The sequence below is a fragment of the Pelophylax lessonae genome, assembly GCF_965119305.1.
Source record: "Pelophylax lessonae genome assembly, chromosome: 4".
Taxonomy (NCBI): domain Eukaryota; kingdom Metazoa; phylum Chordata; class Amphibia; order Anura; family Ranidae; genus Pelophylax; species Pelophylax lessonae.
In genome coordinates this window covers 327,335,055-327,358,630 of record NC_138771.1, presented here as the reverse complement: position 1 = coordinate 327,358,630, position 23,576 = coordinate 327,335,055, and the positions used below count along the sequence as shown (strand labels likewise).

At 42.5% G+C, this 23,576-nt stretch overlaps 1 pseudogene across 1 annotated transcript; it reads right to left on the bottom strand.

The window, feature by feature from the left end:
- Positions 1–368: 368 nt before the first annotated feature.
- On the bottom strand, positions 369–1,233 carry LOC309552645 (piggyBac transposable element-derived protein 4-like; annotated as a pseudogene). The gene has a single exon. The product of its transcript is annotated as a piggyBac transposable element-derived protein 4-like (transcript).
- Positions 1,234–23,576: the final 22,343 nt, after the last annotated feature.

The following is a 23,576-nucleotide window of genomic DNA, read 5'->3' as shown; positions in this document are numbered from 1 at the left end:
TTGTAATCTATCACTACTTGTGGCTTCATGACTTCTTTCCCACCTTTCCTGCGTACCATAAGAGTGGAGGTGTTATACACTGTACTCGTTAGGCACACATCTTTCTTGTCCCTCCATCGCAGTGCCATCATTTATCCTTTCTGCCAGGGAACCCTTTCTCCTGTCTTGAGCTTCTTTTTGCCAAACATTGGCAGCATGTCACACCGGTTAACTCTTACGGTTCCATAGGCAGCTGTTTTGTTTTGCAGTAGAACCTCATAAAGTTCAGGAGATGTATAAAAGTTGTCAGTTGTTACACAATAGCCATGATTTAGTAATGGCTCAATTAGTGAAAGAATAGGACATGTTGCCATTCCATAATTGCTGTATTATTGATAAAATTTTGTTCCTTTTCCAGTGTATATCGCTGAATTCCAAATGTAGCCAGTTGACGATTCGCAGAGCATGTAGGATTTTACGCCAAATCGTGTCCTATTTGATGCAATGTATTGTACCCAGCTAAGCCTTTCCTTGTAGGCCATTAGAATTTCATCTATGCTGATGTCTCTTTCTGGCACATAGCTCCGTTGGAAATCTGTAGAATCATTTTATATACTTCCCAAATTTTCTTTAGTTTTGACGCAGGATGAGTAGTTTCATTAAATTCTTCATTGTTATCGAAGTGGAGATATTTCATCATGAGGGAGAATCTGTACTCTGACATGACAGTGCCAAAGAATGGAGTGGCAAGTAATGTATTGGTTGTCCAATACCACTTCTGCAGGGGTTTCCCCACCACTCCCTGAAGAATTATTAGGCCCAGAAATTTCCATATGTCATCTTTGGTCACTGGTTCCCACTTTCTGCATCTTGAAAACTTCTGATGCGTAGCCAATTGTTGCTCTTTGTACTGGTTTGTCTCGGTAACTATTTTTTCAATAACCTTATCGGTCAGAAATAATTGAAGATATGCCAAGGGGTTGTCATGGTCAACGTCAACTTTCATACCAGGTGCTCAATAAATGGGAATCTTGGGGGTGCTGCCTGACCTGTACTGCAGTCAATAGAGCACCAAGTTCTCACATTACTGAGCTCAGTCACAGAATCGTCGCTTTCGTCACTTTCAGGACCTGATGACGAATTTCCCCACAAATCACTATTGCTCAGTTCTTCAAATAATTCTGATTCATTGTTGCTGTTTTCCAGTTCGTCTAAAAGCGCTTTTGAGCAAAAAGAACGCTTTTTGCACGCCATGGACGTTCTCAATTTTCCAGGCACAAAGAATCGCAAAAGTACAGGCAGGGCACTGGAAAAGCCACTAGGTGAAAAGCTGTGGTAAAATGGCTTGATACAAAGTTGCAATCCTAACAGATTACACTGTATCATGTCATTTGTTTTATTTCATTTTTGAATTTCCCACTGGTTCCATCCTCCTGCTTTGCAGCGCTCGCAGGGAACCGGAAGACAGGTGCTGGCATCGGCCGGATCACACACCGAGGACAGCGGGAGGATGACTGGAGGAAGGCGGATCGTAGTGGAAGGTAAGTGTGATTATGGAGTAATCCGCTTTTGGCACGGTATATTAACCCCCGAGCCACACTCAGGAATACTGCCAGGGAGGTTAAGACACTGGGTAGTGAAGGGAAAGGTCACCCATTTGTCAGGGACAATGTTAGAGGCGGGGAAAGGTTCCAGATGGGTAGGGAAAGCTTGGGGCTCTGCAATCTCCTTGGACATCTTCACTTTTGGGCTTGGAATGGCTAGGCCACATTGTGCCCTCCAGACAGATGCTGTCAGTTCGCCTGACACCTGCTCCGTTACACGCTGTTGACATCCATGAGTGTGCTCGGTTGTGCCTCCTCCCAACAGGTTTGTTGTGAACTGTTTTGCCTTTACTTCAATACAAATTCCACTATTTACACCTAGACTATGTGTGTGTTATTGCCTCTGCACGACGCTGTACCTACCCATAGGTGTAGCGCTCACCCCCAAAGGAGGCATTTTATGTGCTGGGTACCCTGTTGCTGTGTTCATGACTATGTGAACAGCTTCACACACCCTGACACACCTTGCTGGGCTAGGAATGTTTATTGCAGGTAGCTCAAGGTGCATAGACACCATGAACAGATAAAATTAAAGGCTTCCTGATTGTGTTCCTGTTGGAGAGGTTCTTCTAACTTCTTGTCCTATTTACAGTATGGCAACAGAGGCACAACAATTACATTTTTGAATTTTTTGAAAGTACAGGCTTCAGGATCATTATGTTTACCCAGGCTTTTCTACATAGTAAATAAAATCCTGGACATACCAAAGTTGTAGTTTCACTATATCTCTTTCACAGTCAATCTGTTACAGGCATATTGGTCAAGTTTGGCCATCTGGAATTTTACCTCTGTATTTCAGATCTAAAGGGAGTACAGCCCCTTTAACATGGAGTGGAATCCGGCTGCGATCTGCTTGCTCAGCAGGGGATCTGTCCCCTGATCCTCGCTGAGCAGGCCGATGACAGGCTCGTGTCCACTCTGCTTCTGCATAATGGACACAGACACAGCCTGCTCTCCTATGGGCAGTCGGATGTAACAGACCACCTGTCCATTTACACCCAACTGCCATCTGATCCGCTGGGTCCCTTCACCTTCCATCTGTTTTTTACCAGATCGGATTGGATGTTAATTACCCAAACAAAATAATCCCCTGCTGTTTACTTCACAAACAGCATAAAACATTTTCTACATATGCTTATCAGTTTTGGATAGAATAGAGAAGCAGGGGCGTAACTACAGGGGTTGCAGGGGTTGCAATCGCAACCGGGCCCCATGCTCAAGGGGGCCCATGTGGCTCCCCTGTACACCTGAATAGGAGGGGCGGCGGGGGCAGCATGTAGAGAAATCACTGTCCTACTTTTTTCCTTCTGTAGCTGCAGGAGGAAAATGGAGGAGATTGGTTCCTCTGTATGCTGCCCCCCGCCACTTCTCCTATCCAGTTCACTTGTGTTCTGCTGTCTCTGGGCCCCTGTGTGCTCCCCTGGTCCCCCCCCCTTCTGTGCTGCCCCCCCCTTCAGAATGCTCCATTCCCTCTCCTGCCGGCTGCTGCAGGGGAGGTGTCACAATAGAGAACCAGGAAGGGGTCGGTAAATATGTAATTTACCAGCTCCTTTCTTTTCTGAATGGACAGAGTCATAGTCAGTCACATTGTAAAAAAATTAAATAAAATGATAAAAATAATACAATTAAAATACCAAAAAAAAAACTACTGACACCAGTGGGTGAACCTCCAGGATCGCAAAGGTCACATTTGCGACAGGGCCCTGGCATTCCACCACCGTGGGTAGGCCCCAAGATGGCAGGAAGGGGGCCCACTGCAGAACTTGTAAAAAGGGTCCCGCTGCGGGACCGTAATAAAGGGCCCCGCAACTAGAGTAAAGGGGTCCAGGGGGCCCTTCATGGTTTCTTGCACTGGGGCCCTGAAGGTTTTAGTTACGCCTCTGTAGAGAAGAGTTAGTACCCCTACTTTTTATCACTGTCTGTGCCCCTATTACTGATATTCACCATTCCTGTTCATCCTGGTGACCAATGTAGCATACCTCCTGACTTTTTGAAACAGGAACAAGGGACACCTACTAGCAAACGTACGTAGGCGTAGGAGACACCCCCTTAACCATTTGCTGTTCAGCCGCCGCAAAAATAAGGCGGCAGGTTCCCGCGAAACGCCCTACTCGTACGTCGCTTCACGGGGGCGCGCACACCCATTCGCCAGTGGGGAAGCTGATCTCGGGGCCAGTGGCCGTTATTGCCGCCGGCACCCGCGATCGCTCCCTGTGGATACAGAACGGCAGTCTGCTGTTGTAAACACAGCAGACCGTTCTTCTGTCAGAAATCAACACAGGGCTGCTGTGTTCCTCCTATTTAGGAACACAGGTCCCTGTGTTGATTCCATAAGCCCATCCCCCCACAGTTAGAAAACACCCCCTAGGCATATATTTAACCCTTGATTGCCCCTGGTGTTAACCCCTTCCCTGCCAGTGTTATTAGTACAGTAACAGTGCATATTTTTAGCACTGATTACTGTAGTAATGTCACTGGTCCCCCCGCAAGTGTCAAAAATGTCAGTTAGGGGTCTGATCTGTCTGCCGCAATGTCGCAGTCCAGCTAAAAATCCCTGATCGCCACCATTACTAGTAAAAAAATAAATAAACAAAAATGACATAAATCTTTCCCCTAGTTTGTAGACACGATAGCTTTTGCGCAAACCAATCAAAATACACTTATTGGGATTTTTTTTTTTACCAAAAATATGTAGCAGAATACAAGTGAAAAATATTGTTTTTTGTTTTTTTTTTCAGAATTGTCGCTCTTTTTTTGTTTATCAAATAGCACCAAAAGAAAGCTCTATTTATGGGAAAAAAATGACATCAATTTTATTTGGGTACAGTGTCGCACAACCGCGCAATTGTCAGGTAAAGTAACACAGTGCCGAATCGCAAAAAATGGCCTGGTACTTAAGGGGGTTAAACCTTCCAGTCCAGAAGTGGATAAAGGAGAATTATACAAAAAAAGGTTTGTTAAACCCAAAAGTGCGTTTATTTTCCACTTCTATTCCTTTATATTTAAGGATCAAAGTAAGGGAATGGTGCTGCCTACTATATGGAATGTAAAAGTTAGACAGGAAAATATGTAAATATATGCACAATGGTGGGTAAATAAATAAATAAATAAGCAGGTAAACAAAAATTGTATGAATAAATAAATCAATGAGCATAAAATGCAGTGAATAATAATCTCAAATAAATATGGAATATCAATCAGTGAAAAAGTGCCAACAAAACTGTGTACCAGAATGTAGTGTATATAAGGTGACTTAGTGCATACAAATATATAAATATAAATAATGAATCACATAAGTGCAAAACATAAGTTAAATGGCAATGATTGAATATATAAAGTGACCAGTGCTAATAATTGATATATACTAAAAAGGTGACTCAGTGGCAGCATGTATAAAGTGCTATATAAAACAAGTGCATCAAATAAAGTGACAAATAATGGGTGGTGGAAATAAGGTGACATATTTAGTCCATATATGTAACACCAAAAAAATGAATATAACCCCGTGATGGGTGGTGGGTGAGGTGATCAGTGACCCCTATGGAAGGTAGCTCACTCACCAGAGATACCCACCCCACACAGGGGTATAGAGCGGGTATATAGATAGGCAGGTTATCCTTCAATTGGATCCTGTTCCTCTCCGGGGGTCCTGGGGTAGGGGTGTATCTGGAATGCCCAAAAAGGCTCTGGTGTAGCTCCTATAGGTAGGCCCAGGGGTTAAGGGGTCCGCTCTCCTATGGGGTGTATACTCCGGTGGCAGCCAGGTATAATGGGACAAATGCAGGCAGATGGAAGGAAAAGGCCAATAGTGTGATATTGCTAAAACCTTTTATTGTTGCATATAAACACACGTATGGGTACTCACAATAATCCAATAAGGAACGAGCGTTGTACAACCAGAAGTGATGCGGCGGCGCTGTACGCGTTTTGTCATCCAACGTCTTCAACAGCGACGTTGAGTGTGATGTGTATTGTTTTCTTCAAATAAACCTATGTTGAAACGTTATCACGCTATGGAGGTGTTCTTTGTTTTGTCCCCCAAATACCTCCATAAGTGGAGTAAGTGTGCAGCAGCCACAGATACTGGGAGGAAGCTGTCGGATTTATTCATGCGGTTTTAGCCTATTTTGTGAGAGTGGTTAGGCATGGTTCTCTGGTGCATTTTGGTTATTCCCCCCAGCACTGGTGGTGGTGGCATCCTTTGGTGAACCTTGTATTGGCACTGCCAAGACCCTCTTCACACTGTGATATATAACAAAAGGATTTGTGAAGGACTTTTTATTGCTGTACTGTTACAGACTTTTATTTTATCATCATTTATCAATTTTATGCTATTTATATGCTATTTATGCACTGTTTGCACTTTATGATAGGAGGGTTACACCATCCTTGCGCTACTAAAGTTCTATAGAATTCTTTGATGTTTTTCTGTGATTAATTTTACTTATACATTTTATGCTCATCGATTTATTTATTCATACAATTTTTGTTTACCTGCTTATTTATTTATTTATTTACCCACCATTGTGCATATATTTACATATTCTCCTGTCTAACTTTTACATACCATATAGTAGGCAGCGCCATTCCCTTACTTTGATCCTTATTTTTAAATAGTCATTGACTATATTTCTGGGAGGCTGCAGCCCACTGATTTACCCCTTACATATCCTTGAGCGTGGAGTTTCTTCATTTTCTATATTCCTTTATATTAGCTTTTGGAATTTACAAATGCAGCAATTTAGAAATAAGACCAGCACTGGGAAAAACTTTTTGAAAGATAAAAAGTGTATTTAATATATAACTCTATAGATCAGACCAAAATGAAGGACAAATGAAGAGGAAAAATTGACAGAGGGACTTTGTTCCAAACCAGGGACAATCCATCAAAATCAGGGACAATTTGGAGCTATGTTGCAACCAAGATAGAAAGGGATGGGAAACCCCGAATTTTACAGTTTTCATCTGAATAACAAGTGAAGGATAGTCCTACAGGGAGGATGCCATTTCTGGCAACAACTATCTAAGTGGGAGAGCTTTCCCCTCACTTCAGGGAGATTTCTTCTCACTTCCTGTTGTTTCTCTGGGACAGGAAGTAAAGGGAAATTGTCCCAATGGGACACAGGGAGCAAAAAATAATCGTATGCAGCTTTACTTACTTTATCCAACATTAAAGAGAGAAGTTTTGGCTATACAAAATAGAGAATATGATCTGAGGTATACGCAGTGGCTGACCTCCATCCCTGATGAATACACACACTTAAAAAAAGATAATATGAAAAGCAGGAAATAAGGAAATTTTCCTTTTTTGTCTAAACAGAAGAGCTGTAAGCTAGGGCCACTTCTAGAAATTAAAAATTCTAAGGGCAAATTGACAAAGCCTGGAATCATTTGGCAGCTATGCACAGCTAAACATCCCATTCATACTACTACCTGTGTTTTTTTTAGACAAGAGTTACACAGTAACGTATTTGTGGTTTTCTGCTTCCATTTTATGTAAGGAATGTGAAAGCCCTGCTTAGGCTTCAGGAAGTTTTAGCTTTGCCTCCTCTTGATTACATGTGGTACTCCAGATTTCAAAGACATTTCTCAAGATTGCATTGATTTGATTTCCTGTGCAAGTCAGAGGGAGTAGTGTACTGAGAGCAGGAATTTGTATATAGAGTACATCTGTTGCTGCGCTTGCTGCCTATGGTGGGTAGTTGTACTGAGGCTCATTGTAGATAGTTTCTGACACTTGTGAGTGTTGTATTCCTGAGCTGCCCCATGCCTTCAGACTTTCCACCTCGCCAAAAAGGGAAATATAAAACAAATGTAAACAGATGCCCTTCTGTTTAAGGCTGGGCTACATATACAGCCGCATGCATAGAACTGGCACACTCGTAGACTCGTAGATGAAAAGAACACATAAATTTCTCTATGTAAAACATTTCATACTGTGTTTAACTGTTGCCGTTTCCTAATTGGGAAGTGATATTTGAGAATGAATTTTAAGGCTAGCCATAGATATTATATGGTGGTATGGCATTCAACACCTGAAACGTTTTCTTTTCTTAACCACTTAAAGAGGAGCTCCAGCCACCCATAAAAAAAAAAAAAAAGTGTAGCTGCTGACTTTTAAAAAAGAGTGGTGAGCTCATCCAAGCCATCCTTATCCTCTGTCCTCCCTCCAGCGGCGCTGGCATCTTTACTACGGGCATCCGGCTGTGACAGCTTGCGGTGCCCACTGCGCATGCGCAAGTTGCGTGCCACATCCTGGATTGGTGGATGCAGTCTTCTGGGACCTGTCAGTGTCTTACAAGACTGCAGGGGGGAGGAAGGATAACTTCTGTTCCAGAGAGCCATGGTGCTCAGAACGGAAGTGTGAACAAGTACCTGTGAAAATCGTGTACCTGCTTCACCCCCCGCTCCTCAAAAGTGCCAATTATGCAAGAAGAATGGGGGACGAGTCCTTAAAGCGGAACTTCCCCTTTTGGGTGGAGTTCCGCTTTAAGGACCAAGCCAATTTCTGACATTTGTTGTTTTCAACTTAAAATCTGTATTTTTTTTCTAGAAAATTACTTAGAACCTCCAAACATTATATATTTTTTTGTCAGAGACCCTAGAGAATAAAATGGAGATCATTGCGATACTTTATGTCACACCGTATTTGTGCAGCGGTCTTACAAACTAAATTTTTTGGGAAAAAATACACTTTTTTTTTATTCAAAAATAAGAAAGCAGTAAAGTAAGCCCAATTTTTTGCTTAATATGAAAGATGGTGTTACGCCGAATAAATAGATACTTAACATGTCATGCTTCAAAATTGTACACGCTCATGGAATGGCGACAAACTACGGTACTTAAAAATCTCCATAGGTGACGCTTTACATTTTTTTACAGGTTACCCCTTCAGAGTTACTGAGAAGGTCTTGTGCTAGAATTATTGATCTCACTCTAACGGTCATGGTGATACCTCACATGTATGGTTTGAACACCCTCTACATATGTGGGCACAATTTGCGTATGTGTTCGCTTCTGTGCGTGAGCTTGGGGGGACGAGGCGCTTTAAGCAGCTGCCATAACCCAGTATTTAACGTCAAAGTACCAATGTAAATACACAATGGGCGGGCCAGAAGTGGTTAACATGTACTGTATGAACATATTGTACATACATACAACATATTGTGCATCCCTATGTATGCTGTAGATACTTGCAGGGATACTCTAACCTTGAAGGGACAAACAGTTGGAACTGAAAGATTTCAAAGTAGCCAATAGGTATACTGTATGTTCCAAAAGAGGTTCTAAAGACTGTGCTTCGGCAGTAGATAATCTGTTGAGCTATTTAAGATGCTTGTGTATTCAAAACTTCTCGGTTAGTAGAGACGAGATAAATCCCTTTATAAATGTATTTTTTTTGCATTCTGTGTTCCACTAGGAGAGATTTCATCTTACTTCCTGTCCTGGAGATGCAACAGGAAGTAAGAGAAAATTTCCCCAAAATGAAAGGAATTCTCATCTTAGACAGTTGTTATCAAAATATTTGTCCCCATTGGAATAATCATTCCACCTCTCTTTTGCTCATAATAACTTTTGCAGTTACTTTTAGTGCCTGTGACAATGGTCACCAGAACAAAGAGAGGTGTGGCTCTTGCCAGCTAGGACACAAGACTGCAATTAAATTTTGCAGAGAGCCTACACCTTATATACATCTTAACAAAAAATGTAGTAAGCCATCACCAGGTCTTGATAAGACACAAGGGTCACACTGGGTATAACAACATACTGCTTTTTCCTTCATTGAAATAATTATGATTACATGTTATGTAAGATTATATAGATCGAAAATAACATTTCCAAACACACAGATTACACTTAAAGCGGTTGTTACCCCAACACTTCAAATTCCTGATATGTGTCTGCTGTACCATGTACTTGTATGAGAATGTCTTCCTTTGTGTAAAATATCTGGTGTTCCTTCCAGTCCTTTTGCTTTTCTAATAACAAATGACCACACTAAGCAGGCAAGCACAGCGTGGTCAGTTCTCTAGCTTTGCTGGGAACTCAGTGTACTCTCCTCCAATGATCAGACTTGTCCTGACATACACAGCCATTCACTGAAAAGCTCAGTATGCTGCTAATTTCAATCCCCCCGCCCGGGCTCTTATGCAGCTGAGAGCAAAGGGAATGTGATCATTTATATAAAAAAAGAGAAGAAAAGTATATATGATGTTTTTTATATCTATACAAAAAATGTTTGCCTTTCATGTCTATTAGAACTGAATAGATTGTTTTACAGGGTAATCGTTTACAATCATTTTAAGTTTGGAACGATGCAAACAATGATTTGTAGTTATGGGCACAACACTGAGAAAAGGCTTTGTGGAGACAACACATTCTGCCAATTCTAACCAGCTTTCATTAGTTTGACTTCTCTGCAGTGATGAAACATGAATCTTTTTGTTTGCAATGGGCATAGCTCTGCCTTCTGTTGGTATTGTACCCCACAAATTGGTTAATTATAAGAATAATTGAAGGGTGTTTCCTGAGTGGAACCCAATTTGTGATCTATAATCTCAGATTTCATCGACATCTACAGTATATATAATAAGGCAGACTGTAGCTTCTCTTCTTATTTTAACTCTCTGCCATTGAAAACATCTGCACCTTTAATAAGGAACTGGTGTGGCAGAATTGGATACATATTTGGGAGGGGTATAGCGCAGCAGCAATGTGGTCTGCAGTGGTAGGAGCTGGAAGCTAACATGTTGGCTGGCTTGAGGCCTGGTCGCAGTTGGGACAGTTGTGACCACCACTTCCTGTTTACTGCATATCCTAGTGACTTCCTGAACTAGGATGAAAACAGCAATAAAAACATGACAGAGATTTCTCACCTTCCCAAACTTACTTAGAACTAAAAACTGTACACAATATTTAAAGCTACTTACCAGGATTATTTTTATTTATAAAAAAAATGTATTGAAAAATAGTGAATGCATTCAAAGTTATTCTTGCATTTTATGCATCATTTATGTACCGTGAGATGCTTTTCTTTGCCTTTTTTGAATGTATAGGTCAGTAGAAATCTGTAACATATCAAAATTATTATTTTTTTAATCATTCATCTAGTACAGTGCTAAAATGCAATAATCAACTCAAGCATAGATGAAACAATAGTGCATAATACACATATACCAATGAAAATCACCCAAAAGTGAACAATCTGTGCTGTTGTGGGCAAATTTCCCAAAAGTCAGTATAGGTAATGTAAAATATAAAAAATTATATATATATATATATATATATATATATATATATATATATATATATATATATTATAAAAAAAGGGGATAAAAAAATTTTCATAATTGCAAAGGTACAAATTATCTTATCCTCTTAAATACTTCACCCAGTGGACCTTATTTGAGGAAATTAGTGCACCCATAGTGCAGTATTAATCTGTAACATATGTAGCACCCTCCTAGGTTAGGTTGCTAGTGAGTATAAGGTACATTTAGTCTTTTTTGGCTTCTCTGTAGCCAGTAGAGCAGAGTATGATTATTTTTTTTTATGTGTTCTGTGGCTCAAAAGGCTTCAGGCTCAACTACTTCTTCCTGTCTTCTAGTAGGCTTGAGAATGTAGTGGACTGGAAGACCTTGAGCTGAATTTTGATGGAACTCTAGCTAATCCCTGGGAAGGTGTGCCCAGAAGGTGGGGAATGGGTCCATAAATAGTCTGAGGCCTGGAGCAGGAGGATTCTTTTCTTGAAGGAGGAGATCCCAGCCTGGAAGGGCTACTGCCCTTCTGGGCAAGTCTGCTGAAACCTACAGAGGGTTCTTCGAGGTCTCAGCTCAGGAGGGGCAGGTAGACCTATTTTCCTGGAAGCAGTTCAGAGCCAAGTCAAGGGGTGCATTAACTACTTGCCTACTGGGCACTTATTCCTCCTTGCTGCCCAGACCAATTTCCAGCTTTTATTGCTCTCAGTTCAGCTGTCATGCAACATTGTACCTATATGAAATGTTTGTCCTTTTTTTCACAAAATAGAGCTTTCTTTTGGAGGTATTTAATCACCAATTTTTTTTTTTTTTTTTTAAATAAAAAAAGACCAAAACGTTTTGTAAAAAAACAAATTTCTTTTAGTTTTTGGTATAAAATTTTGCAAATTAGTAATTTTTCTTCATACATTTTGGCCAAAATTTATACTGCTACTTATATTTGGTAAAAATAATCCAAATCAGTGTATATTATTTGGTCTTTCTGAAAGTTATACAGTCTACAAGCTATGGTGTCAATTATTGAAAATTTATCACACCTGATGTACCGACACTAACATGCCAAGACAGTACAAATATCCCCCAAATGACCCATTTTTGGAAAGTAGACATTCCAAAATATTTAGAAGGAGGCATGGTGAGTTTTCTGAACTTGTAATTTTTCCCACAATTCTTTGCAAACATTTTTTTTTTACAAAATTGTCATATTAACAGGGTTTTTCTCTCACATGACATAAGCATACCTGAAACTACACCCCAAAAAACATTCAGCTACTCCTCCTGGTTATGGCAATACCACATGTGTGAGACTTTTTCACAGCCTAGCCACATTTTCCAGTTAAATAAATTACACATCTAATTTCTTGACTACCTATTACACTTTTAAAGACCCTGGAGCACCAAGACAATGGAAATGCCAAAAAAATGACCCCATTTTGGAAAGCAAATACCCCAACGTATATTCTTTGAGGCATAATGAGTCTTTTGAACTTTTCATTTTTTCCACAAGTTTTTTGAAAATGTGAAAAGAAAACTTTTTTTTATTCCACAAAGTTGTCCATTTATAAGATATTTCTAACAGCATGAACATACCAAAATTGACACCCCAAAATACATTTTTCTACTCCTATTGAGTATAACAATACCACATGTGTGAGACTTTTACACAGCCTGGCCCAACACCCAAATAGCACCTCCAGGCGTTCTAGGAGCATAAATTACACATCTAATTTCCTGACTACCTATCACACTTTTAAAGGCCCTGGAGCACCAAGACAATTGAAATTTCCACAAAATGACCTCATTTTGGAATGAGGATGCACTTATGTGCACTAATGAGGCTGCACTGATGTGCACCAATGCACTGCACAGAGGCTGCACTGATTCACACTGGCACTGATGTGCACTGATGACGCGGCACTGACAGGCACTTATGAGGATCCACTGATAGGATGGCACCAATAAGCACTCACTGATGGGCACTGATGTGCACTATTGGGCACTGATGAGCACTAATAGAGCAATGTAGTGGCACCAATGCACTGCACAGAGGCTGCACTGATTCACACTGGCACTGATGTGCACTGATGACGTGGCACTGACAGGCACTCATGAGGATTCACTGATAGGATGGCATCGATGAGCACTCACTGATGGGCACTGATGAGCACTAATAGAGCAATGTAGTGGCACTGATTAGCACTAATCGGGCACTGTAGTGGCACTAATGAGCACCAATGAGCACTGTAGTGGCACTAATGATCACTGATAGGGCACTGGTGAGCACTGTAGTGGCACTGATAAGCACTCACTAATGGCACTGATGTGCACTGTGGGGCACTGATGGCACCAATAAACACTCACTGATGGGCACTGATGGCACTGTAGGGCACTGATAGGTACTGTAAGGCACTGATAAGTACTGTAGTGGCACCATACGGCACTAATAAGCACTGTAGTGACACCGTAGGGCACTGATGAGCACTGTAGTGGCACCGTAGGGCACTGATGAGCACTGTAGTGGCACCGTAAGGCACTGATGAGCACTGTAGTGGCACTGATGAGCAATGTAGTGGCACTATAGGGCATTGATGAGCACTGCAGTGGCATTGATGGGCACTGTAGGGTACTGATAGGCACTGTAGTGGCACTGATGGCACTGTAGGGTACTGATGAGCACTGTAGGGCACACAGCATCAATGTGCCAACTTATGCTGCTGCAATGTTTCCCTCCTCTCCTCACACACTGTATCAGAGTGAGGAGAGGAGAGAGCTAAACCGGGCATGACCCCGGTTTGTTTGCAAAGTGTTTGCTCCGTCATCGGATAGAGCGATCCTGTAGCAAAGGGCCACTGTGATTGGCCCTTTACCCTGATCCATGATGATCACAGACACTTCCACTCCCAGAACTAGCTGGCCACGCTCTAGCCGTCATTTGGCTTTAGCGCGATCAATAAGTGTTTAAGGATCTGTCCTGAAGATTCACGGTACAGTGTCTAGCCAATATTGGACAGGAACAATCCAAGTATCCAGATACAGTGAATAAAGACCTGGAAGTGGAATCCTAGTGACTCTCTGTTGTTTAACCCCTTGTGTGACTGTGTTGGAACTACCAACGTGGGATTTGCCCTGCTGGGAGTTCCAGTAGTACTTGTCCTCTAATCTTTGCAAAAAAGAGGACTCCCCTAAAGAGAGTAGGCAGAATAAAAAGAGTCCTCTAAACATTTTGTGCACTAAATTCTGGAGTATCCCAAATCTTTCCAGCAAGACATCCAAGTTTACCCAGCAAAAAAAAAGAAGAAAAAAAAAGACACCCACTGCCTGGTTATTGTGTGCGAGACTGAGGGAGCTACTCTGTGCCTAGCTGGTGTGCACTTACTTGGGAATAGAACCTGGGTCAAATCTGCGGGGCCCATTAAGGGCATGCGCTACACATATATTGGGGCTCTAGCCTTTTGCACATGTACTACCTGTTGACAAGCATTTCATTGCCTTGTGTTGCATTTTAAAGATGGTCCTATTCACTTTAATGCTTTAACTTTGGCCAAAGTTACTAAAATGCCATACACTAGAGAACACTGCTTGCATTGGCAAACACAGCAATATGCATGGCAATGCACCTGGTGAGAACAAAGTTTTATAGAATGCCAAGACTAATGTCCAGTTTTTCCACTTGAGTACGTAGCTACACTGCGTTTAAGGCAGAACTGGTAGTAAATGGCAACTTTGGTATATAGACTCACTGGCCACTTTATTAAGTACACCTGTTCAATTGATTGGTAACACAAATTTCTAATCAGTCAATCACATGGCAGCAACTCAGTGCATTTAGGTATTTAGACATGATGAAGACGAATTTCTGAGGTTCAAACCAAACATCAGAATGGGGAAGAGAGGGGATTTAAATGACTTTGAACGTGGCATAGTTGTTGGTGCCAGACGGGCTGGTCTGTGTATTTCAAAAACTGCTGATCTACTGTCATTTTCACATACAACCATCTATAGGGTTTACAGAGAATGAGCAGAAAAAGAGAAAATATCCATTTGTGAGTGGCAGTTGTGTCTATGAAAATGTCTTGTTGATGTCAGAGGAGAATGGACAGATTGTTTTGAAATGATAGAAAGGCGAATGAGTCTCGTTTTCAGCTGCAACATTCAGCCTGGGTTCACACTTATGCAAATTGGATGCGGGTCCCCCTGCTGTGAGCTGCGGCTGCAGCATGTGTGAACCTGGCCTTATATGGTAGGGTCAGAATTTGGAGGTAAACCACATGAAAGCTTGGATCCATCCTGCCTTGTATGAACAGTTCAGTACCAATTAAGCATTGTTTAAATGCCACGGCCTACCTTAATATTGTTTCTGACCATGTCCATCCCTTTATGAGTACAGTGTACCCATCTTCTGATGGCTCCTTCCAGCAGGATAATGCACCATGTCACAAAGCTCAAATCATCTCACCACTGGTTTATTGTACATGACAATGTGGTCACTGTACTCCAATCGCCTCCACAGTCACCAGATCTCAATCCAACAGAGCACCTTTGGGATGTGGTGAAGCGGGAGATTTGCATCATGGATGTGCAGCCGATAAATCTGGAGCAACTGCGTGATGCTATCATGTCAATATGGATCAAAATCTCTGAGGAATGTTTCCAACACCTTGTTAAATCAATGTGTAGCCAGGAGTGGACTACAGTTATCTGACACTGCAGACTTGTCCTCTATCTTCCCAGACTGTCTCTATATTGCCCAAGTACTGAGCTTGGATTACATGCATCATACCCCAGAGCCTAATTGTCATTTAACTGCTTCAAGGACTATTTCAAACGAGACTTGGCTGTTAAAGCAATCTCCATTGTGTTAGTGTGTCATTTAACCACTTAAGCCCCGGAGGATTTGGCTGCTCAAAGACCAGGGCCTATTTTGCGATTTGGCACTGTGTGACTTTAACGGACAATTGCACAGTCGTGTGAAGCTGTACCCAAATGAAATTGACGTCCTTTTTTTCCCACAAACAGAGCTTTCTTTTGGTGGTATTTGATCACCTGTGCGATTTTTACTTTTTGTGCTATAAACAAAAAAAGAGCGACAATTTTGAAAAAATAACAATATTTTTCACATTTTTTTATATGAAATTCCCCCCAAAAAAATGTAAAAATCAAAATTTTTTAACATTTTAGGCCAATTTGTTTTCTGCTACATATGTTTGGTAAAAAAAATCACAATAAGCGTATTTTGATTGGTTTGCGCAAAAGTTATTGCGTCTACTAACTACGGGAAAGATTTATGTAATTTTATTGTTTTTTTTTTTTTTACTAGTAATGGCGGCGATCTGCGATTTTTTTTGCGGGACTGCGACATTGCGGCGGACAGATCGGACCCTTGACTGACATTTTTGACACTTTTGGGGGTACCAGTGACATTACTACAGTAATCAGTGCTATAAATATGCACTGTTACTGTAAAAATTACACTGGCAGGGAAGGGGTTAACTTTATTGGTGATCAGTGGGTTAAATGTATCCCTAGGGCCGTGATTCTAACTGTGGGGGGGCGTGGCTTGTGATGTAACCACAGAGACATACGATCCTACATAGCAGGATCGTATGATCTCTGCAGTTACACCAGAGAGAATGACAGGCGGCTCTTATTTAAACATAAAGTTCAACATGGCAACTTATGGCAAAGAACTCCCTGATGATCTAAAAAGAAAATTGTTGCTCTACGTAAAATAGGCCTAGGCTATAAGAAGAGTGTCAAGACACTGAAACTGAGCTGCAGCACGGTGGCCAAGACCATAAAGCGGTTTAACAGGACAGGTTCCACCCAGAACAGGCCTCCCCATGGTCAACCAAAGAAGTTGAGTGCATGTGCTCAGTGTCATATCCAGAGGTTGTCTTTGGGAAATAAATGTATGAGTGCTGCCAGCATTGCTGCAGAGGTTGAATGGGTGGTCAGCCTATCAGTGCTCAGAAAGCCCTCAAACAGTTTGCTGAAGACAAGCAGACTAAGGAAATGGATTACTGGAACCATGTCCTGTGGTCTGATAAAACCAAGATAAACTTATTTGGTTCAGATGGTGTCAAGCGTGTGTGGCAGCAACCAGGTGAGGAGCACAAAGACAAGTGTGTCTTGCCTACAGTCAAGCATGGTGGTGGGAGTGTCATGGTCTGTGGATGTATGAGTATTGCTGGCACTGGGGAGCTACAGTTCACTGAGGGAACCATGAATGCCAACATGTACTATGACATACTGAAGCAGAGCATGATCCCCTTCCTTCGGAGACTGGGCCGCAGGGCAGTATTCCAACATGATAATGACCCCAAACACACCTCCAAGATGACCACGGCCTTGCTAAAGATGCTGAGAGTAAAGGTGATGGACTGGCCAAGCATCTCTCCAGACCTAAACCCTATTGAGCATCTGGGGGGCATCCTAAAAACGGAAAGTGGAGGAGCGCAAGGTCTCTAACATCCACCAACTCTGTAATGTTGTTATGGAGGAGTGGAAGAGGGCCCTAGTGGCAACCTGTGAAGCTCTGGGGAACTCCATGCCCAAGAGGGTTAAGGCAGTGCTGGAAAATAATGGTGGCCCCACAAAAGATTTATACTTTGGGCACAATTTGGACATTTTTTTTGTTGCTAGGGGTGTACTTACTTTTGTTGCCAGCAGTTTAGACAATAATGGCTGTGTGTTGAGTTTTGAGTGGGCAGCAAATTTATACTGTTATACAAGCTGTACGCTCACTACTTTACATTGTAACAAAGTGTCATTTCTTCAGTGTTGTCACATGAAAAGATAATTAGTCTGATTCAGGCTAATCACTGCTCCTATTTTTCACATTTATGCATATGCTGCAATAACACTTGTATCATTGTGACATTGTGTTTTCACAGTCTGATTTAGGCTCCATTCACACTACCGCGACTTGTCAGGCGACTTGTCAGCCTGTCAAGTCGCGGTCCATGCAGTGCTACAGGACCCGATCTAATAGGAGCGACACAAGTCGCTCTAACTTAGAAAAAGGATCCTGTACTACTTCGGGGCGACCTCGGAGCGACTTGCATAGACATTCATTATATGAAGTCCGTGCAAGTCGCGCCGAAGTCACGGTGCACGGGACTTCACAGGTCGCCCCCGAAGTCGTGCCGCTGCAGTGTGAATGCGGTCTTAGGCTATCACTGTTCTATTTTTTCGTATTTATGCATATGTTTCAATAACACCTGCATCGATTTAGCGCGGCTCTTATTCCTTTATATATTATCTGGTGTATTCCCACTATAGCTGCAGCTTTTTCACATATATTTATTACTGTTTTGGTTTAGTATAGTTTACCAATTTTCCCTTTTTAGTGTGCTTAGCGCGGTTATTTTTTGTATATTTTTTGTATATACATGAAAAGATAAAATAAAATATTTAAAAAAATGTGAGGGGTGTACTCACTTTTGTGAGATACTGTAAGTGATTATCTGCTGGCAAGCTGCTGTATGCCATTGTCAGGCTCAGATAAGCAATAAAAAGTGTCAGTAATAGAAAATATTTTATGGAAGCAGAACTGGCACATGAATGCTCGTTTGGCCCAGTGACAAATGACAATGTAGCCTAGGGATACTGTTGCTTTTTAATCTATGGGTAGTGGTGTGGGAGGTACACAGTAGATACCTCCATTGCTAGTATAATAGGGGAAAATCAGTGCTGATCTGACAATGTTTATAACCTGTTTTGAGAAACCTCAGTGGGCAAAATAATGGCTAGTTCAGCACTTTATTAGAATTAGTATGTCCTTATACAGTACAGTCTGTGCTGCCTTGAACTCTGAGGCCTTGTGCATTCCTAATTTGGGGTATTACCTTTATTGCTGTGTTTTCCTGACCGGTTCCTAAGAGAGGGGGGTGACAGAGAGAGAGAGGGAGAGGGTGACAGAGAGTGAGGGGGTGACAGAGTGAAAGAGGGGGTGACAGAGAGAGCTGGGGTGACGGAGAGAGAGTGAAAGAGAGAGAAAAGAGGGGTGACAGAGAGAGAGGGGGGGTAACAGAGAGATAGGGAGGTGACAGAGAGGGAGGGGGTGACAGAGAGAGGGGGTGACAGAGAGAGAGGGAGGTGACAGAGGGAGGGGAGGGGTGACAGAGAGGGAGGGGGGGTGATAGAGAAGGAGGGGTGTCCCCCGGTCAGCCTGTCCTTCAGGCTAGGGGTGGAGAGGAGGTTGAAGGTGCTGAGTGGTGGTACAGGCTCCTCTGACAGCTCAGTGCAGTCCCCATCCCCAGCTTGATGCCGAGCTGGAGCTGATTAATGATGTCACGGTCATGTGACTGCCGACCACCCGTATGTGTGGGTGGAGACAGAGCTCTGGAGAGTCCGCACTTCCGCTGTTCTGCCTGGAGTGGACATAGGGCTCTGGGATTGGGGCACAGGCTGAGCGGAGGGCGCAAAAATCACTGCTAACACTGCCAATTTGTTTCCGCCCCCCCTCGGCCTGCGCCCCTGGCGGGCGCCAGTCTGGCCAACCCCATGGTACACCCCTGCCGGTTATGTCCTGGTCTTTTTATCAGTTTACCTGGACATGGTTTTTTTTTTTGTATTTACAGTACACCCTGTATCCAAGTTGCCCTGGTTATTGCTTGAGAACTGACTTTAGGTGCAGTTCACAAAACTAAAACACCAGGATAAGGTGCATTATTTAAAAAATGAACAGAACGTTTCAGCTTAATCCAATGAGATTTGAAAATTACAGTAACATAGCTAAAATGAACATCCTTAGCCTTATGTTAATGCTCTTCTGTCTGAGCCATTCACAGCCAGCTCGAGTGCTCATCTTTTTGTAATGTAAAACATATCACTGATTACATTACATGATTACATCACTAAGTATTACATTACAGAGATTACATCACTGAGGACCCATGATAGGAAACCGTGAAAGGGACTAGAGAAATGTCCAATCATGCAGAACTGGCTATTACATTATTATAAAAGGAATATGTGATAGTAGTTATACACTAAAACCGAACATTTATATATACTGTGACATTCATTTCTGATCTTTTTACCTTATACAACAAGAACCCACATAGAACCCCAAAGGCTCAATACGCAAAGCTAACACATCAGAATACGTGTCCTTGTTTTCAAAAAAGTGAAAAAGTGATGGTACTTTAACCACTTTACCCCCGCTCACATTGCTGCTACTGCGGCAATGTGGCCCGTTATCGTCCAGCGACGTAGACGTACGTCGCTGGACTCCTCCCCCTGTGGGCAGCGCGCGCAGGCTGCCGGAGGCTCGCTCCGGCTGTATTCAGTTACAGCGGGAGTCGGTCCAGGGGAAGAGCGGCGGTGATCACCACTGCTCTTCCCCGGTCGCCGGGGATCGAGTGTGGAAATCCGCCCGCTTGTGTAAACAAAGCGGGCGGATCTCCTAAGTGACAGGCAGTGACAGATTGTAGGATTCAGCATAGCTGAACCTACGATCTGTCCCTGGGTCACTCAGTCACCTCCCCCCACACACGTCAGTAAGCACAAGGCAAACATTAACCTCTCCCTCTCCAATAAAAATTAACCCCTTCCCTGCCAGTGTCATTTTTACAGTAACAGTGCATATGTATAGCACTGATTACTGTAGTAATGTCACTGGTACCCCCAAAAGTGTCAAAAATGTCAGTCAAGGGTCCGATCTGTCCGCCGCAATGTCGCAGATCGCCGCCATTACTCGTTAAAAAAAAAAAACACCAAAAATGACAGAAATCTTTCCCGTAGTTTGTAAGCGTAATAACGTTTGCGCAAACCAATCAAAATACGCTTATTGCAATTTTTTTTACCAAAAATATGTAGCAGAAAACAAATTGGCCTAAAATTATAAAAAAATTAGATTTTTACATTTTTTGGGGGGGGGGGGGATTTCATATAAAAAAATGTGAAAAATATTGTTATTTTTTTTTGTTTTGTTTATAGCGCAAAAAGTAAAAATCTCACAGGTGATCAAATACCACCAAAAGAAATCTCTATTTGTGGGAAAAAAAGACATAAATTTAATTTGGGTACAGCGTTGCAAGACCGCGCAATTGTCAGTTAAAGTAACGCAGTGCCGAATCGCAAAATATGGCCTGGTCAGAAATGGGGCAAAATCTTCCGGTCTTAAAGCGTTTAAAAATACGCTCATTGAGAATTTTTTTGTCAAAGACATGTAGCTAAATACATTTTGGCCTAAATATATGACAAAAATTGAATATATTGGATATTTTTTAACTGTCAAAGTAGAAAAATATTGTTATTTTTTCAAAATTGTCGAATTTTTAATTAATATCGCAAAAAATGAAAATCGTACAGGTGATCAAATGCCACCAAAAGAAAGCTCTGTTTGTGGGAAAAAAAGGACATAAATTTTGTTTGGATACGGCGTTGCACGACCGCGCAATTGTCAGTTAAAGTCGCACAGTGCCGAATAGCAAAAAGTGGCCTGGACGTAAGACAGCAAAATCCTCCGGTGGTAAAATGGTTAAACAAGAAAAAAAAAAAGTCAAAGAACTGCTTAGTAAATGCAAATCTTTGTCACCATACTAAAGTTAGCAATAGCTCAAAGCCACTAGATTCACTGGTTCACAGCAAATTAAAAGATATGCTTTCTGTGCATCTGCACTCTTGTCATACTGGGCAACCTCCCTCTAATGCTCCATTGTGGGTAGGTGAGGCTACAGCACGCTCAGAGAGAGCAAACATGGGACATATGGACCTATTCTTTTACATAGGCCATTCATTTTCCAACATGACTGCACAAAACCAAGTTCCATAAAGCCATGGATGAGTCCTGGCCTCAAACCCTTGTGATGAATTAGAGCAGAGACTGCAGGGCAGGCCTTCTTGTCCAACATCAGTGCCTGACCTCACAAATGCGCTTCTGAAAGAATGGTCAAATATTCCTAAACCTCCTAAACCTTGTGGACAGCCTTCCCAGAAGAGTTGAAGCTGTCCCAGTGTTCTGTTGGATTGAGGTCAAGAATCTGTGCAGGCCAGTCAAGTTCCTCCATCCCAAACTGTTCCCACAAAGTTGGGAGCATGAAATTGTCCAAAATGTTTTGGTATGCTGACGCTTTAGGCCACTTTCATACTTGTGCAACTTGTCCTGCAACTTGGGACTGTAAAGTCACATGACAAATCATGCCCGATGATTTCCATTAAGTACCATTCATATCTGTGCGACTTCAAGTCGCACCCACTTCAAAGTAGTCCCTGCACTACTTTGGTCCAACTTTGATGTTACTTGAGGTCCATAGACCTCAAGATTACGCAGGCATTGCTTCAAGTCGCGACAAAGTCATGCAACTTTTAGGTCATACAAGTGTGAAAGGGGCCTAAGAGTTCCCTTACCTGGAACTAAGGGGCCAAGCACAACCCCTGAAAAACAACCCCACACCATAACAAATGATTTGGACCAGTGCACAAAGCAAGGTCTATAAAGACATGGATGAGCGAGTTTGGGGTGGGGGAACTTGACTGGTCTGCACGGAGTCCTGACCTCAACTCGATAGAACACCTTTGGGATGAATTAGAGTGGAGACTGCGAGACAGGCCTTTTCATCCAACATCAGTGCCTAACCTCACAAATGTGCTTCTGGAAGAGTGCTCAAACATTCCCATAGACACACTCCTAAACCTTGTGGACAACCTCCCCAAAAGAGTTAAAGCTGTTTTAGCTGCAAAGGGTGGGCCAACTCAATATTGAACCCTACGGACTAAGACTGGGATGCCATTAAAGTTCATGTGCGTGTAAAGGCAGGCGTGTCCCAATACTTTTAGTATTATAGTGTATCATACCTCCCAACTTTTTGAAATGGGAACGAGGGACACCTATTAGTAAAAGTATGTAGGCATAGGACAGCCCCCCTGCCACGCCTCCTTAAGGAGAAATATACAAAAAAAATATTAGTTAAACCCCTAGTTTTTTTTTTTTTTACCACTATTATTTTCTATTCCTTTATACTGGCTTTTGAAATTTACAAATGCAGAAAATTTAGAAATTCATGTAAAGGTTTAGCACCGGGAAATACTTTTTAGAAGATAAAAAGTGCATTTTTTATACAACTATATAGATCAAATCAAAATGAGGGGCAAATGGGGAGGAAAGAGGGACAAGGGGTCTGTTCCAAATTAGGGACAGCCCAGGGACAGTCGCTCCAAATCAGGGACAGTCCCTCCAAATCAGGGGCAGTCCCTCCAAATCAGGGACAGTCCCTCCAAATCAGGGACAGTCCCTCCAAATCAGGGACAGTCTAGGGACAGTCCCTCCAAATCAGGGGCAGTCCCTCCAAATCAGGGACAGTCCCTCCAAATCAGGGACAGTCCAAGGACAGTCCCTCTGAATCAGGTACAGTCCAGGGACAGTCCCTCCAAATCAGGGACAATCCAGGGACAGACCCTCCAAATCAGGGACAGTCCAGGGACAGTCCCTCTGAATCAGGTACAGTCCAGGGACAGTCCCTCCAAATCAGGGACAGTCCCTCCAAATCAGGGACAGTCCAGGGACAGTCCCTCTGAATCAGGTACAGTCCAGGGACAGTCCCTCCAAATCAGGGACAGTCCCTCCAAATCAGGGACAATCCAGGGACAGACCCTCCAAATCAGGGACAGTCCAGGGACAGTCCCTCCATATCAGGGACAGTCCAGGGACAGTCCCTCCAAATCAGGAACAGTCCAGGGACAGTCCCTCCAAATCAGGGAAAGTCCCTCCAAATCAGGGATGGTTGGGAGC